Genomic DNA, 13,920 nt, shown 5'->3' with positions numbered 1-13,920 from the left:
GATCTCCAAGGAAGTAGACTCTATCACCCTCCGAGGGAGTGCATTCCATTGTCGAACAGCCCTAACTGTCAGGAAGTTCCTCCTAATGTTCAGGTGGAATCTCTTTTCCTGCAGCTTGCATCCATTGTTCCGGGTCCTGTTCTCTGGAGCAGCAGAAAACAAGCTTGCTCCCTCTTCAATATGACATCCCTTCAAATATTTAAACAGGGCGATCATATCACCTCTTAACCTTCTTTTCTCCAGACTAAACATCCCCAGCTCCCTAAGTCGTTCCTCATAGGGCATGGTTTCCAGACCTTTCACCATTTTTGTCGCCCTCCTTTGGACACGCTCCAGTTTCTCAATGTCCTTTCTGAATTGTGGCGCCCAGAACTGGACACAATATTCTAGGTGGGGCCTGACCAGAGCAGAATACAGTAGCACTATTACTTCTCTTGATCTAGACACTATACTTCTATTGATGCAGCCCAAAATAGCATTGGCCTTTTTAGCTGCCGCATCACACTGTTCACTCATGTTCAACTTGTGGTCTACTTGGACTCCTAGATCCCTTTCACACGTAGTTTCATTCAGCCAGGTGTCCCCCATCCTATATCTGTGCATTTTATTTTTCCACCCTAAGTGCAATACCTTACATTTCTCCGTGTTGAATTTCATTTTGTTAGCTTTGGCCCAGCTTTCTAGTCTATTCAGGTCATTTTGAATCTTGATCCTGTCCTCTGGGGTATTAGCTATTCCCCCTAATTTGGTATCATCTGCAAATTTGATAAGTATGCTCCCAATTCTGTCATCCAGGTCATTGATAAAGATGTTGAATAGCACTGGGCCCAGGACAGAGCCCTGTGGGACCGCACTGGTCACTTCTCTCCAGGATGAAAAGGAGCCATTGTTGAGCACCCTTTGGGTTCGGCCGGTCAACCAATTACAGATCCATGTAACAGTTCCTTTGTCTAGCCCACATTTTACAAGCTTGTTTGCAAGAATGTCATGGGGAACTTTGTCAAAGGCCTTACTGAAATCAAGATATACTATATCCACAGCATTCCCTTCATCTACCAAGCTGGTAATTTTTATCAAAGAAAGAGATCAGGTTTGTCTGGCATGACTTGTTTCTCTGAAACCCATGTTGACTTTTTGTGATTATGGCATTGCCTTCTAGATGTTCACAGACTCTCTGTTTAATGATCTGCTCCAGAATCTTTCCTAGTACTGATGTCAGACTAACTGGACGATAATTGTTGGGATCCTCTTTTTTCCCCTTTTTGAAGATGGGGACAACGTTTGCCCTCCTCCAGTCTGCTGGGATTTCTCCTGTTTTCCAGGAGTTTTCAAAGATTATTGCCAATGGCTCCGATATTACATTTGCCAGTTCTTTTAATACCCTTGGATGTAGTTCATCTGGTCCTGGAGACTTAAATTCATTTAGATTAATAAGGTGTTCCTCTACTACCTCTTTACTTATTCTGTACTGAAATGCCCCTATCCTGTCCTCTGCTCCATTATCCTCAGGTTGAGCACCCTTTGCCTTTTCTGAGAAGACTGAGGCAAAGAAGGTGTTGAGTAATTCTGCCTTTTCTCTGTCTTCTGTTAGCATTTTGCCATCTTCTCCACGCAGTGGCCCTACCATTTCCTTCTTCTTCCTTTTGCTGTGGACATATCCAAAAAAGCCCTTTTTATTGTTCTTAACCTCTCTAGCAAGCCTGAGTTCATTCTGTGCTTTAGCTTTTCTGACTTTACACCTACACATGCCTGCTATTTCTTTGAATTCCTTTTTTGTGATTTCCCCCTTTTTCCATTTCTTATACATGTTCCGTTTCAAACTTAGCTCGGTTGAAAGTTCCTTAGTCATCCATCCTGGTTTCTTGAGACACCTCCCGTTTTTCTTTCTCACTGGAACTGTTTGAAATTGTGCCTTCAGTATCTCCCTTTTGAGAAAGTCCCATCCGTCCTGAACTCCTTTATCTTTTAGTATTTCTGACCATGGAATCGCCCTCAATACTTCTCTAAGTTTACTGAAATCCGCTCTCCTAAAGTCTAGGATGCGTGTCTGACTATGCCTGGCTTCTCCTTTCCACTGTATTACAAACTCCAGGAGAACATGGTCACTTCCACCCAATGATCCCACCACTTGCACCCCATTAACCAAGTCATCCTTGTTGGTTGGGATCAGATCTAAAATAGCTGACCCCCTTGTTGCCTCTTCCACCTTTTGGACCATGAAATTGTCTTCCAGGCAAGTGAGGAATTTGCTAGGCCTTGAGGATTTTGCTGAGTTTGACTTCCAACAAATATCAGGATAGTTGAAGTCACCCATCACTACTACATCTCTCTTTTCTGACTGTGTGGTCATCTGTTCTAGAAAGATATCATCCAATTCCTCAGTCTGACTTGGGGGTCTGTAGTAGACTCCCACCGTAACATCCTTGTTGTTTCCCTCCCCTTTAATTTTTACCCAGATGTTCTCCACCTGGCTTCCATGACTGATGTCCTGGATCTCTTCACTGGTGTAAATATCTCTGACATATAGTGCTACTCCTCCTCCTTTCCTGTTTGGCCTATTTCTCTTAATACGGTTATACCCCTCTATTTCCACATTCCAATCATGAGACTCATCCCACCAGGTTTCAGTGATGCCTATTATATCATATTTGCTTTGTTGTACTAGGAGTTCGAGTTCATCTTGCTTATTTCCCATGCTCTGTGCATTAGTGTAGAGACATCGCAGACCATAGTTCCCTTTTACTTGCTGCCTGTGCAAGTTTTTTTGCCTCCCACTGTTGGGTCCTTGCACTTTTTTTCTTGTTTCCTCTATGTCAGTTTGACTATTTTCGCCATCCCTTTCGCCTTCCTTAATATTGTCTCCCTTCCCCTCGGAACTCAGTTTAAAGCCCTCCTGATCAAGTTCTTGAGACTGTTGGCAAAAACATTTCTTCCAACTGGCGTGAGATGCAACCCGTCTGTTGCAAGAAGTCCCTCCTCGTGGAACCGCAGCCCATGATCGAAGAATCCAAATCCTTCTCGGCGGCACCATCTGCGAAGCCAGTTGTTCATATCCGCTATTTTCCTCTCCTTTCCTGGACCATGCCCTTCAACTGGCAGAAGAGACGAGATGACAACCTGTACATCCATTCCATGATGGACTAATTCAAAGATATTGCTGTGTTAGTCTGTAGAATCAGTATGTAGTGAGATCTTTTAGCACCTTTGAGATTAACTAAAAGAAAGAAGTTGGCAGCATGAGCTTTTGTAGAATTAAGTCTACTTCCTCAGATGCAGGACTTAAGAAACTTAAGTCTATGAAAGCTCATGCTGTCAACTTTTTTCTTTCAGTTAGTCTCAAAGGTGCTACAAGAACTCTCTACATCATGATGTACTAAATGATGAGTAGGCACAAATCAGCATGGAGACCAGGGTTCGATCCCCACTTGACAATGAAACCCACTGGCAAGTCACATGCTCTCAGCCTCAGGGGAAAGCAATGGCAAACCTCCTCTGAACAAATCTTGCCAAGAAAACTCTATGATAGATTCACCTGAGGGTCACCGTAAGTCAGAAATGACTTGAAGGCACACAACACACACACAATTATAAACCAGAAATATTCAGTAGGAAATATAATATGGGTTGTATGAGATGTGAGCTCTATAGAGAGAAAAAGGAGATAAAGGAGCTGAACTGATAAAAGGTGGCAAACAACTTCAGAGGAAAGTCCACAGTGCTGGTTGTTCTCACATGCTGTTGAGTTGCTCCTACTTCATCATGACTCCCCTATTGTACCAGAGTTAGTGTGAAGCAACTTTGCTGTTCCTGGTTCCTCACCAATCTTTGGCATGGGATTGGGAAGAGGAATTGGATTAGCGCTAAAGTCTGAGATAATTTTCCAGCAGAATGACTTTTTCTATTTCCTACCATGACATTTTGTACCAACATGGGATAGGCATCTGGAAATAGTAGATATTGTAGCAGGACAATTACAGAGGAACACTGTATAAAATGAACTGGAAAGTTCCTTTTAGCCATTTCTGGAATGGTTTTAGAAAAACACTGCAGAATCAATCAACAGATCTTCCTGAAATGAAAACAGTCAAGAGAGCTGGCCACCTAGCTTTTGAGGGGAAGCCTGCTTGGCATGTGTTTTTCATTTTAGGACTGAGCAAGACTAAACTTGCATGGCGATAGTTACAAAGATAGCATACACTAAATCTGCATATACACACAAAATTGCATCATGGGTTTTGAAATGTGTTTTTTTTTAATTCTCCTTATCTTCCTTGGTGGGTTTACGCTAACGGCATATTCATGCAGGAACATACCACTGATTTCAATAAGGCAGACTCCAGTTTAGCAATACAACATTAGTAATTTAACAGAGTGGAATGGAAAGAGGGGCAATGTTGTATAGGATTCCTTTTCTGTCAATAACTCTGATAACAATAATTAAAAAGGCCCAAGATATTTAATAGCATAACTATTTTCCACAGCTGGCAAAAGTTACCATGCTGAATGATAGCTCCCAGAATCCAAATGACCATATTGGCTAAGGGATTCTGGGAGTTTCAATTCAAAGCAGCAACTTTTTAAGCTCTGCTGTTTTCCAAGCTAACAGTTTCAGTCAGGGAAAGTGATGGAACCTGTTGAAATGGGCATATTGTGTGATGAGGCACTTATCCTAAAATATCACATGACAGCCATTGATATATTATCAAAACTCAAGGGAAGTACAGTAATTGATAATTTGAAAATCAATTAAAGATGAATCCAAATGTTGTAGAGAAAAAAAGACAAAACATGTATTACTTGTTATTTTTGTCTCCATATTGTCCTGTCTAACCTGGACCAGTTAAATGCAGGACTAAGTTGTGGATATCCAAGGTTAGAAGGTGCTGGCCTCACTGCAGCTGAACTCCACAGTTGCTAGATGAAAACTGTATTATGTATAATTAGTCCCCCACCCCCATTCTTTTTATTGGAGCACTTGAACTGACTATGAGGGCTATAGAGAGATCAGGTCTCCTGTAGGGTAGTTGTTTTAAAATGGTAGGTGAACCCATAGGTTCCTGCAATTCAGATCAGGGTCTTGGCACTTTGGGGTTAATCTATCTCACCATGTAAGTTTTTTTATTCCCAACTTTCTTTCTGGATGCAGTTTAGTTTGGGGAATGGGGTGCACAGGGTGGGAGGTGGAGTGGATGTTACTTTTCTTTCTCATAGTGCCACAGCCATTTACAACCCAGTTTCAGCAGTGCAGTTATACAGTTCATTGAAGTTAAAGCCTTAAAAAAACCTGGGTGACCATATCACAGATCTGCCAGTGTCCCAGCTAGTTTGACTGAAATTCTCCATGGAAATCCTGAAGAAATTCTAGAGAGAGACCATAGCTTAGAAGTAGAACACATACTTTGCGTGCAGGAGGCTCAATGTTCAATCTGCAGCAGTTCCAATTTAAAAAGACCTCAGAGCGCAGATGATTTGAGATCCTATGCAACTCCATTTAAAAGTAGTGGGAGTTACAGAAGAGCTCATCTATATGTTGGGCCCTCTTAAAGTGTGTATGGCAGAGGTAAGAATCCTTGATCCTTCTGGTGTGTTAGACTGCACCTCCCACAGTCCTCTACCATTTCCTATGTTGGATGAAGGACTAAAGTATCTGGAGAGCCAAAACATCTCCCCTTTAGAATTTGAGCTCTAGATTTCAAGTCTTTGACATCAACAGACCTGCTGAGAAACACCCTGCCTATGCTACATGTTTTCTATGTGTCCCAGAAGGCTTTAAAACAAGCTTAAGGGAGATGCACCCAGGTCACAAGATTACTGGCTAGGCCTCTTGGGAACAAAACAACCCTAAAAATTTCCCTAGTCTTGTTCCCCACTCCCAGTGTCTGAGCGTTGTTGGGAAAAATTGATAGTGGTGATCAAGTGCCTTTTAGGAAACCTGTCTACTGTTATTGATAACCCTCTGATAATTGTTGGCAATCCACTGCTATAGGTTGATACAAGTTGTACAGAGAAATCAATAGGAGACCAATCATCCTAAGGACTGTCTTATGATGTTTGTGCTGTTCTTGACTCACTGGGCGTGGATATTTTGGAAGGCAGAATGTGTTAGTAACATAAAGATTTGCTACCAGTATTGCTGCTGATGTGAATTAGGAAAGAACATGGAAATCCCCTTGTCTTGCCTTCCAACTCTTACAGCGTTTAATTTCAGATCCTCCCAATTCTTTTTGTCATTTCATTCTGCTGATTTGTGTTCCATAAATACTGTGCCAGAAATTTAGGGTTTGCACTAATTTTTTGCTAATCTTAATCTTAATTTTTTTCCTAAATCAAATTTGAATGTTTTAGTAGTTATCATATGCATAGTCAACTTCAGGGGGCATGATCCTGTTATGTCATCATACAGAACTTCCACTTTCCCTCCAAGGCTACTCTACAGACAAACAAATAGCAGGAGAGGTTCTGTAGAGTGTCAGAGGCTTAGATGTTAGCCTGAGACAATGGTGTGTCAGGCTTTCTCCAGGCTGTTGCAAGAATAAAGTTCTTATTATGTTAAAATACTCTCTTCAGTTAAAAGCTGACCACTTTAATTTATGAACCTCTGGCTTCGTTCCATATCATTTTTTTCATGGTTTCATCCTCAGAGGTCCTGGCATTTGTAGCTTGATGACTTATTTAGAATTCTTTGGGTGCTCTAGTTCATTCCTGTGAACTACAATCCCCCATATGCCCTGAGAAGAGAGAGACTGAGGAATAAAACATGGAGTTCTCATACAGTGGTACTCAAAGTGGTGGATCATTGCCCTTTGTGAGCTGTTGGCTGCTGGTCTACAGTGAGTTTTTAAGAAAGAAAGTGAATGTGATAATAATATGGAATTAATATGGTACTGCTACTTGGTAAACCTGTGAGAAAAACTACATGCCCACCATACTACTTTGAAAAAACAGTGCTGTATACATTCCCTGAACTACAATTAAGGTACCCTGAGTACTATTTAAATCCTCAGTCAATTCTCAGAAGGATTGGGAACTTTCAGGCTTTTCTAAATCTTTCTGTATAGTAGGCATGATAAAAGGTCGGGAAGGCTTTGTGTGACATATCATATCCAAAATCTTCCCTGATTCCCACATGTCATGCCTGTAATCTGGTTATCTTTCCTTCGCCTCAGTATCAGAGAGGAAGAAATTGCAAAAAGATCAAAAGAGTGCTGGGAAGGACAAACTCAGCTTTGGATTTCCCCCTGTGAGGTTGAAGATCTGTCTCTGACGTTGGAGGGGGAATTCTGCTTTGATCATTCCTTCTCCTCAGTATCAGAGAGGATACCTGGGATACAGTCCAAAGACCATGGGAGTGAGCTTTTGTTGTGGAAGTGTTCTGTCACATTCATGACATTTTATGGGGATCCAAAAATCAATATCTTCCATTTAGCATTTCCCCAGAGTTTCTTTTGCTTCTTTTCTTACTTCAGAAAATCTGCTAAGGGAAGAGAGGCACAGATGATCATTTGATCAGTAGTGATGGGAGCTGTCTGGATATGCCTTTTGATAATATTTGATGAAATTAAGGCCCTCAAGCATGAAAGCCAATATCCTACTGTATTTGAAAGGAGTAAAAAAAAAGATTTTGCAAGGTGCTGGAAGATACTTTATACATTTTAGCACAAATCCTGTTGGTGAATTCCACTGACAATGGATAACATCATAGTTCACTTTTTTTTGGTCACCGTGAAGGTCAGAATTACACAACAACCAAAATCTTGTCCCAAGCTCAGCCTCAACACTGATTCCCCCCCTACCTGTGACAATATGGAAATGACTGTGTTGTTTACATAGTTGGGAGATAGCCTTGGAAGATGTAGCTATGAGTAGATCTCCCCATGTAGGATTCAAGCCATTTCTCTTTCCCCTTTAAGTGAATAGTCTCACAACATTTTTTTCATGGACATTTCACTGACTACGTTTGGCTGATTTGTTTTCTGCAGTGACATATGCAATAGACAAACACTTCCCAGTTTGGGTTGGAAATGGAAGAGGATCATTTTTAGATTTACAGTGAGGAGTCTGGCTTTGCCAAGCATGTTCTGCTGTTTAATATGGCAGAACAGCATCTGTGCAAAGGGAGCATCCACACCAAACGGCATGCTTCTCCTTATCCAAACAAACAGCTGGGTAACTGTGCTCTGAAGGGACTCTTTCTGAAATCAGGCAGCGTTGGGGGAAGTAAGATGGAAGGGGCCTGTTTTATGTCACTGCAAAACTGCATTCCTGCTGCTGCTGTTCTGGCATAGCTTAAATGTAGTACATAGCTGGCAGTCTTTATTTAGAGTGATGCTGCGTCATGATGAATTTTTAATGCTCAACTTCATTAATTTTGAGTTTTTGGGCTTCAGTATTGACATGGTTCCCTATGTTCAGTGGCTATTAAACATAAGGAACAAAAAGTAAATGGAACTCCAGTATTCAAAGACAGTATTTCTCTGACCATCAGGAGCTAGGACAAGTTACCTTTTGGACTACAACTCATCTTGGTTGAAGGTTTTGGGAAAATGTAGGCAAAAATATTTTTCCAACCTGGCTGGATGATTTGGGGAGTTGTAGTCTAAAAAGTAACTTTCCTCAAGCTGTGAATACAAGACGTTAGGACCAAGCAACAGGATAAGTCATGCTTTGATACCCTGGGTGTACGTTGGTTCCAAAGCCCCTGGTTGCCCTTTGGAACTGAATGCTGAGCTTGCTGAACTTTCAGTTTTGAACCACCAACATTCTCTTTAAGTTCATGTTGCCTTCCTATACCTCCATCAGAACCTGAATAAAATGTTTGTTACAATTACGTAGGTAAGGTCTTGCCACCTAATACATTTCAATTCAGAATCTATATGAACAACTTTTTGAGCTCATTTTTAACATCCTTTACTTTGCAGTTCATTTCTTCTATGTGACCTTGGGAGTTAGTGACTGCCAATAGCATTTAAAGCACACTTTTTTGTTCTTTGTTTTGGAAGCTGTGTGTGTTTTAATTTCTTATCTATCCCTTAAGGATGAGTGACATCTATCTGGAAATGGAGATACTCCTGTGACTGTACAACTTAACTTCAAACATTCCTTCCAACTCTGGTTTTTACTACTGAGAGACTATTTCATTAAGTATATTGCATTAGTTATCTACTCCAATCCTCCCCAGATAGAATTATGCAAGAATTTAATGAAGATAATTAAGTATCTGATACTTTAATATACAGTACCTATGAAGGAGTTGTTAATTTCTAATTCTTCAGTTACATTACAGAGATAAAATAATGAGGGATGAACATAGAGGGAAAGTCTGTAAGTAAAAAATTGCTAGGATGCAAAGATTTTCAATCCTATGCATACTTGGTAGAATGCTATCATTTAACAATGCATGCAGTGTACCAAACATTGCCCCAAAGTTACATTAAGATTTCTGGAAAACAGAAATCCTCTCCTTCCTACCACTTCTATACTACAAGAGTAACTACTGTATATACTCAACCATAAGTCAACCTTATGATACCCTGGGTAGGTTTTGGGGCCAGAATTACAGGTTTTGATATGACCCATGGATAAGTTGAGGGTAAAACTTTGCAGCATGTAACAAAGATTGTAAAGGATGAAGCAAAGGAAAATGAGACTAAAGAACTTAATTTTTTTTGACAGGCATAACTATTTGTGCTCACCCTAAAGGTTGGAAGGATAAGATAGTAGAGGAGATTGATGCTTCTTTTAGGTGATCCAAGAAGGGATTAAGTTCTCACTTTTCACCAGGAGATGGTTCCTTTTTTTATAGGAATTAAAGTACAGTGTGCCCTTTTTTTACGCGGGGGATCCATTCCAGACCCACAACCCCCGCATAAAAAAACACCTATGTTCGAGCCCCATTGAAAATAATGGGGCTCATGTATGGCGCGGTGTGCGCGCGCCACGGGCACATGCCCCATTATTCTTAATGGGACATACCGCCCCTTGCACCCTGTGTGGTGCATCTGCGTATGACAGGGGCACTGTACAGTACTTACATAGACCCGTGGAAAAGTCGACTCAGGTTTGTGTGGGTCAATTTTTTGATTAAAATTTCTAGACTTATACATGAGTATCTACAGTAGTCTCTGAGCAGTAAGCTGAGAACATTATTGGTGCTCTAGGAAATTCCTGTAAAATCAGCAATTGGCTATTTAGCATCTTCTAGACCTTTCATGTTCCCCATGTGTCTGAAATGCCTTTCCATGGGAGACTAGGCTGGACCCCTTCTGTTTTTCCTTTGGCAGGCAGACAGACATTTTGGTTTATGCAGGCCTTTAATATGTAATCACTCTTGGAAGGCTTCTTATTGGAGTGTGTTCTGTGTTTGTTTATATTTTTAACTTCAGTATTTTTAACATAATTTTATACTATTTAAATCATTTTTTAAAATTGTACTGGTAAGTTTTTAACCAATTTTATCTGTGATTGGCATTGGATCCAACTCTGGGATAAAGGCAGTATATAAATACAATAAATAAAAATAAGTCAATTTCTAACTAAAATAATAAAACACTTCCTAGGCTATATCTTCAATTGCAGCCCAGGATTATATGTTTAGAAATAATTCAGTTTTCACTTTTCTGAGAAATAATCCCAAGTAAGCATGTACAGGAATCCAGCCAATGGCAGCTGGTGGCTCCCATGTCAATGAGGCAGTGAATCTGTTCCAGGTTATAGTCCAAATTTTAAAGGAGCTATCCATGCTGCTGAACATATTTGAAGATAAAGATTTTAGATAGTTTTAACCCTGTAACATTCCAACTAAAACATAGAACAGGATTCACTACCTCAGTGACATCCCTGCAACCCATTTTAAGGAAGGAGATGAGGCTGTGAGTGGCTTGTGGCATTTCATAACTACAAACATCTAGTGAGCTTTGCTAATTAAAAATAACTTTAATCCAGTTCTCTATATGTTTGGAAAGGGCTATCACATGTGAAATCTGGCAGAATCTTGGAACTGTTGTCCCCCAGAGTAACTCTTTCTAGCTCTAGGGACAACTGGATTTAAGTCACCATGCAGTTATTGATATTCACATGTATTTGTATGACTGAAAGTGTTGGCATTTTAATAGAATAAATGGCAGCCAGTCCTTGCCTCAGTAAACCATATTTCCTGGAAGTAGAAGTGGTATTTTATGCATCTTTCAAAAGGAATCATGCTTCCGTTCCAAAAGAAAGAATGCCCTTTTTGATCTTTCAGTGCACTTTCTTCCACAGTGTGTTTCAGGCATGCTGTTTTCCAAATGTCTATTTTCTATCTTCTTCTTTAAAGCAAAATAGTGCTGACCTGGATCCTCTTCTGCGTATATAAAACATTTGTGTAATTGAAACATTTCACATTCATTAAACTAAAATCCAAAGCAGTTGGGTGTGTGCAAATGACTCACTAAAATAAGGGAATCACTTGGTTTCACACATCTCTTCCATTGACTCCAATGAAATGGATGCAGACTACTTACATGAATTAGTGACTTGTCCACAAAAGCTGCAGTCCTGTACACTGAAGTGGGGAATTTTTGGTCCTCCATTAACTTTGGCCAGGTTTCAAAGAGCTGAAAGATTTCAAAAGGGTGAAATGTTCCCCACTTCTGTTTACAGATGCTTAGCTGAGAACAATTCTCAGCAGACATGTAAAAGAGTTAAGATACATTTGTCACATTTTTAGAAGTGCTCCTTCAAGTGGTGCAATGTCTGTGAGTACCTTCAACTACATATTTTGTTTAGCATGTTTTGTTTTCTGATTGGTCATTTGAAATTAAATGAGAATACTTTCAAGTCTGTTGACCAAGGCATCTATCTCCTCATAAAGAATATGTGTGCTCATACTGTCTAATTTAACCACACGATTGCACTGCATGGATGTTTGGCACTGCATGGTTGTTGGGAATGCCCCAATCAACTTTCCTTATACCTGCTAATTTCACTAGGCAAAGTTTTGTTGTTGAAAATTATGATGAAAATCTTAGAGATGCACACAAAAAAGATAACTTTGCACAAAGCTGGAGCTTGCTTTTAAGAAGAGTTTGGTTCTTCCTGGAGTAGAAGCATGTTGTTTCTTAGCTCCTGAGACTATAAGCATACTGTGTGAAAAACACAACAGACTGAACTTTAGAAACATACCCCTGTAAGCCTTTTTCAGCACAGGTTTAATCATAACATTGTCTTATTTGCAGGAGAGTGAAGTTCTATAAGAGTCAGTAAGTGTTCATGTAACAAAATTCAGTATTTAATTCTAACTGTACTCTTCCTAGAAATATTTGGGGGAACTACTGTATAACATTTGAACTGCTGTAAAAAAAGTAGTTTATACTGTAGGCATGCTTGCAGTAATAATGTTTGTAGTTTTGCTTTCTACCCATGAACATGAAGTTATCACTGATTCACTTTAAAGCATCCTATGTTTTCTAGATGAAAGCCATGTCAAATGAGACTTTTGGGACTCAAAATTGCAATTTTCAAACCTTTTGGTGTGGTTTAAATGAACAGTAGGTCTCATAATCAGAGGAATTATGCTATATCATACTGACAAAAGGAACTTCTGATGACATCGGGAAGGGGTTTTCGGGTGTTTAGTCTGTCACAGTTGGTGGGCTCAGAAGGATGAAAGCCCAGTTTATCCTTGTCTGCCCAAGATTAAGCAGTACTTTATACAGCCTGGGACACTGGCTCTCTGAAAGGAAATGTTACACAATGTTTCTCATTGTTCATGAGAATACAGAAAAATCCCTAGTCAAGACTGGCTCATGTAGATTTCAGTACCCTAACAAAATGATAAAAGGTAGTTCAGTTCTCTATGTAAGAAATGCTTGCCAAAGGACTTTTTCTTTATGTGTTCCAGGGACTGCTTGGCATTTTTTAAAAGCGTGCTGCTATTTCATCAGCATGCTTTAAGTAAAATAGGACACTAGTTTTTCCCAGCTGGGTGACATTCCATCCTTGTAATTTAAAAAACTGTAATTTACTGGAGCATGTAAAATCTTAATTGCTTTGAATGAGACAAAAATTAGTTCTCACATCTGTTCATGCCCTGAAGATTTACAGAGAAGCAAACAGATAGTGGCTGTGATTTATAATGTTGCGAAAACGTCAGGCTTGGGACAGAGGAGAAATCATAGCAGTATATATAATAGTGTGAGCAGTGAGTTGGGTTTTTCAGAAAAAATGTAGATTTGGAAAATTTTACAATGCTCTCATTAATGTTATTTAACACATTTGGTTTGAATGTCTTATTCAAATGCATTCAAAGCTTTATATAGAGATTATTTTACTGGGATATATGTAATTATGTAAAGGGAATAATAAATATTTTCCTTGGCTGTGATTCTATATTGTGGTCTATGCTGCATAACTTTATGCATACTTAGGTACATAGCAGAGGCTCTGTGGAATCCTCCTAGTAATGACAAAGATGCATATCAAGGCCACTAGCAAGAGCATCCTAGTGTGCATCAGGGTCTACCAATGCACATTGTCATTCCCTACTGGTGTCCTGATAGGCATTGGGAGCATCCAATGCACACTGGCCCTGATCTGCATTGCTCACCTCACTGGTTCTCCTGTGTAATAACATCACAGCAGCTGCTTGTTGAATATGGACATTGCGAAATTGCTCAGTTTTATTTCCTGTAGATGTAAGCCCACTTACATTGATGTATGCCCCATACTATATTCTAGCCTTTTTATTTAACAAAAAATGACTATACCTAAAAGGACACTTTGTTAAAGGACCCATGCTGAAAGAGCGCTATACTTAATACATCTTATATCAACAGCTGAACATGTGTATGTTTGTTTAACCTTGACACATGTACTTCTTGATTTAATCAAGACATCCTTGAGTTAGGAATACATACACACAAAGAGAGAGAAAGAAGATGGCGT

The 13,920-nt window shown here is 39.8% G+C and overlaps 1 protein-coding gene across 5 annotated transcripts in view; it reads left to right on the top strand.

Moving 5' to 3' along the window:
• Positions 1 to 13,920, top strand: part of LHFPL2 (LHFPL tetraspan subfamily member 2) — a 133,249-nt gene that overhangs the window by 114,203 nt on the left and 5,126 nt on the right. The gene's annotated exons all lie outside the window — the stretch shown is intronic.

This window comes from Sceloporus undulatus, chromosome 2, assembly GCF_019175285.1.
Source record: "Sceloporus undulatus isolate JIND9_A2432 ecotype Alabama chromosome 2, SceUnd_v1.1, whole genome shotgun sequence".
NCBI lineage: Eukaryota > Metazoa > Chordata > Lepidosauria > Squamata > Phrynosomatidae > Sceloporus > Sceloporus undulatus.
The sequence above is the reverse complement of the archived record's forward strand: the minus strand, read 5'-3'. Positions and strand labels throughout refer to the sequence as shown.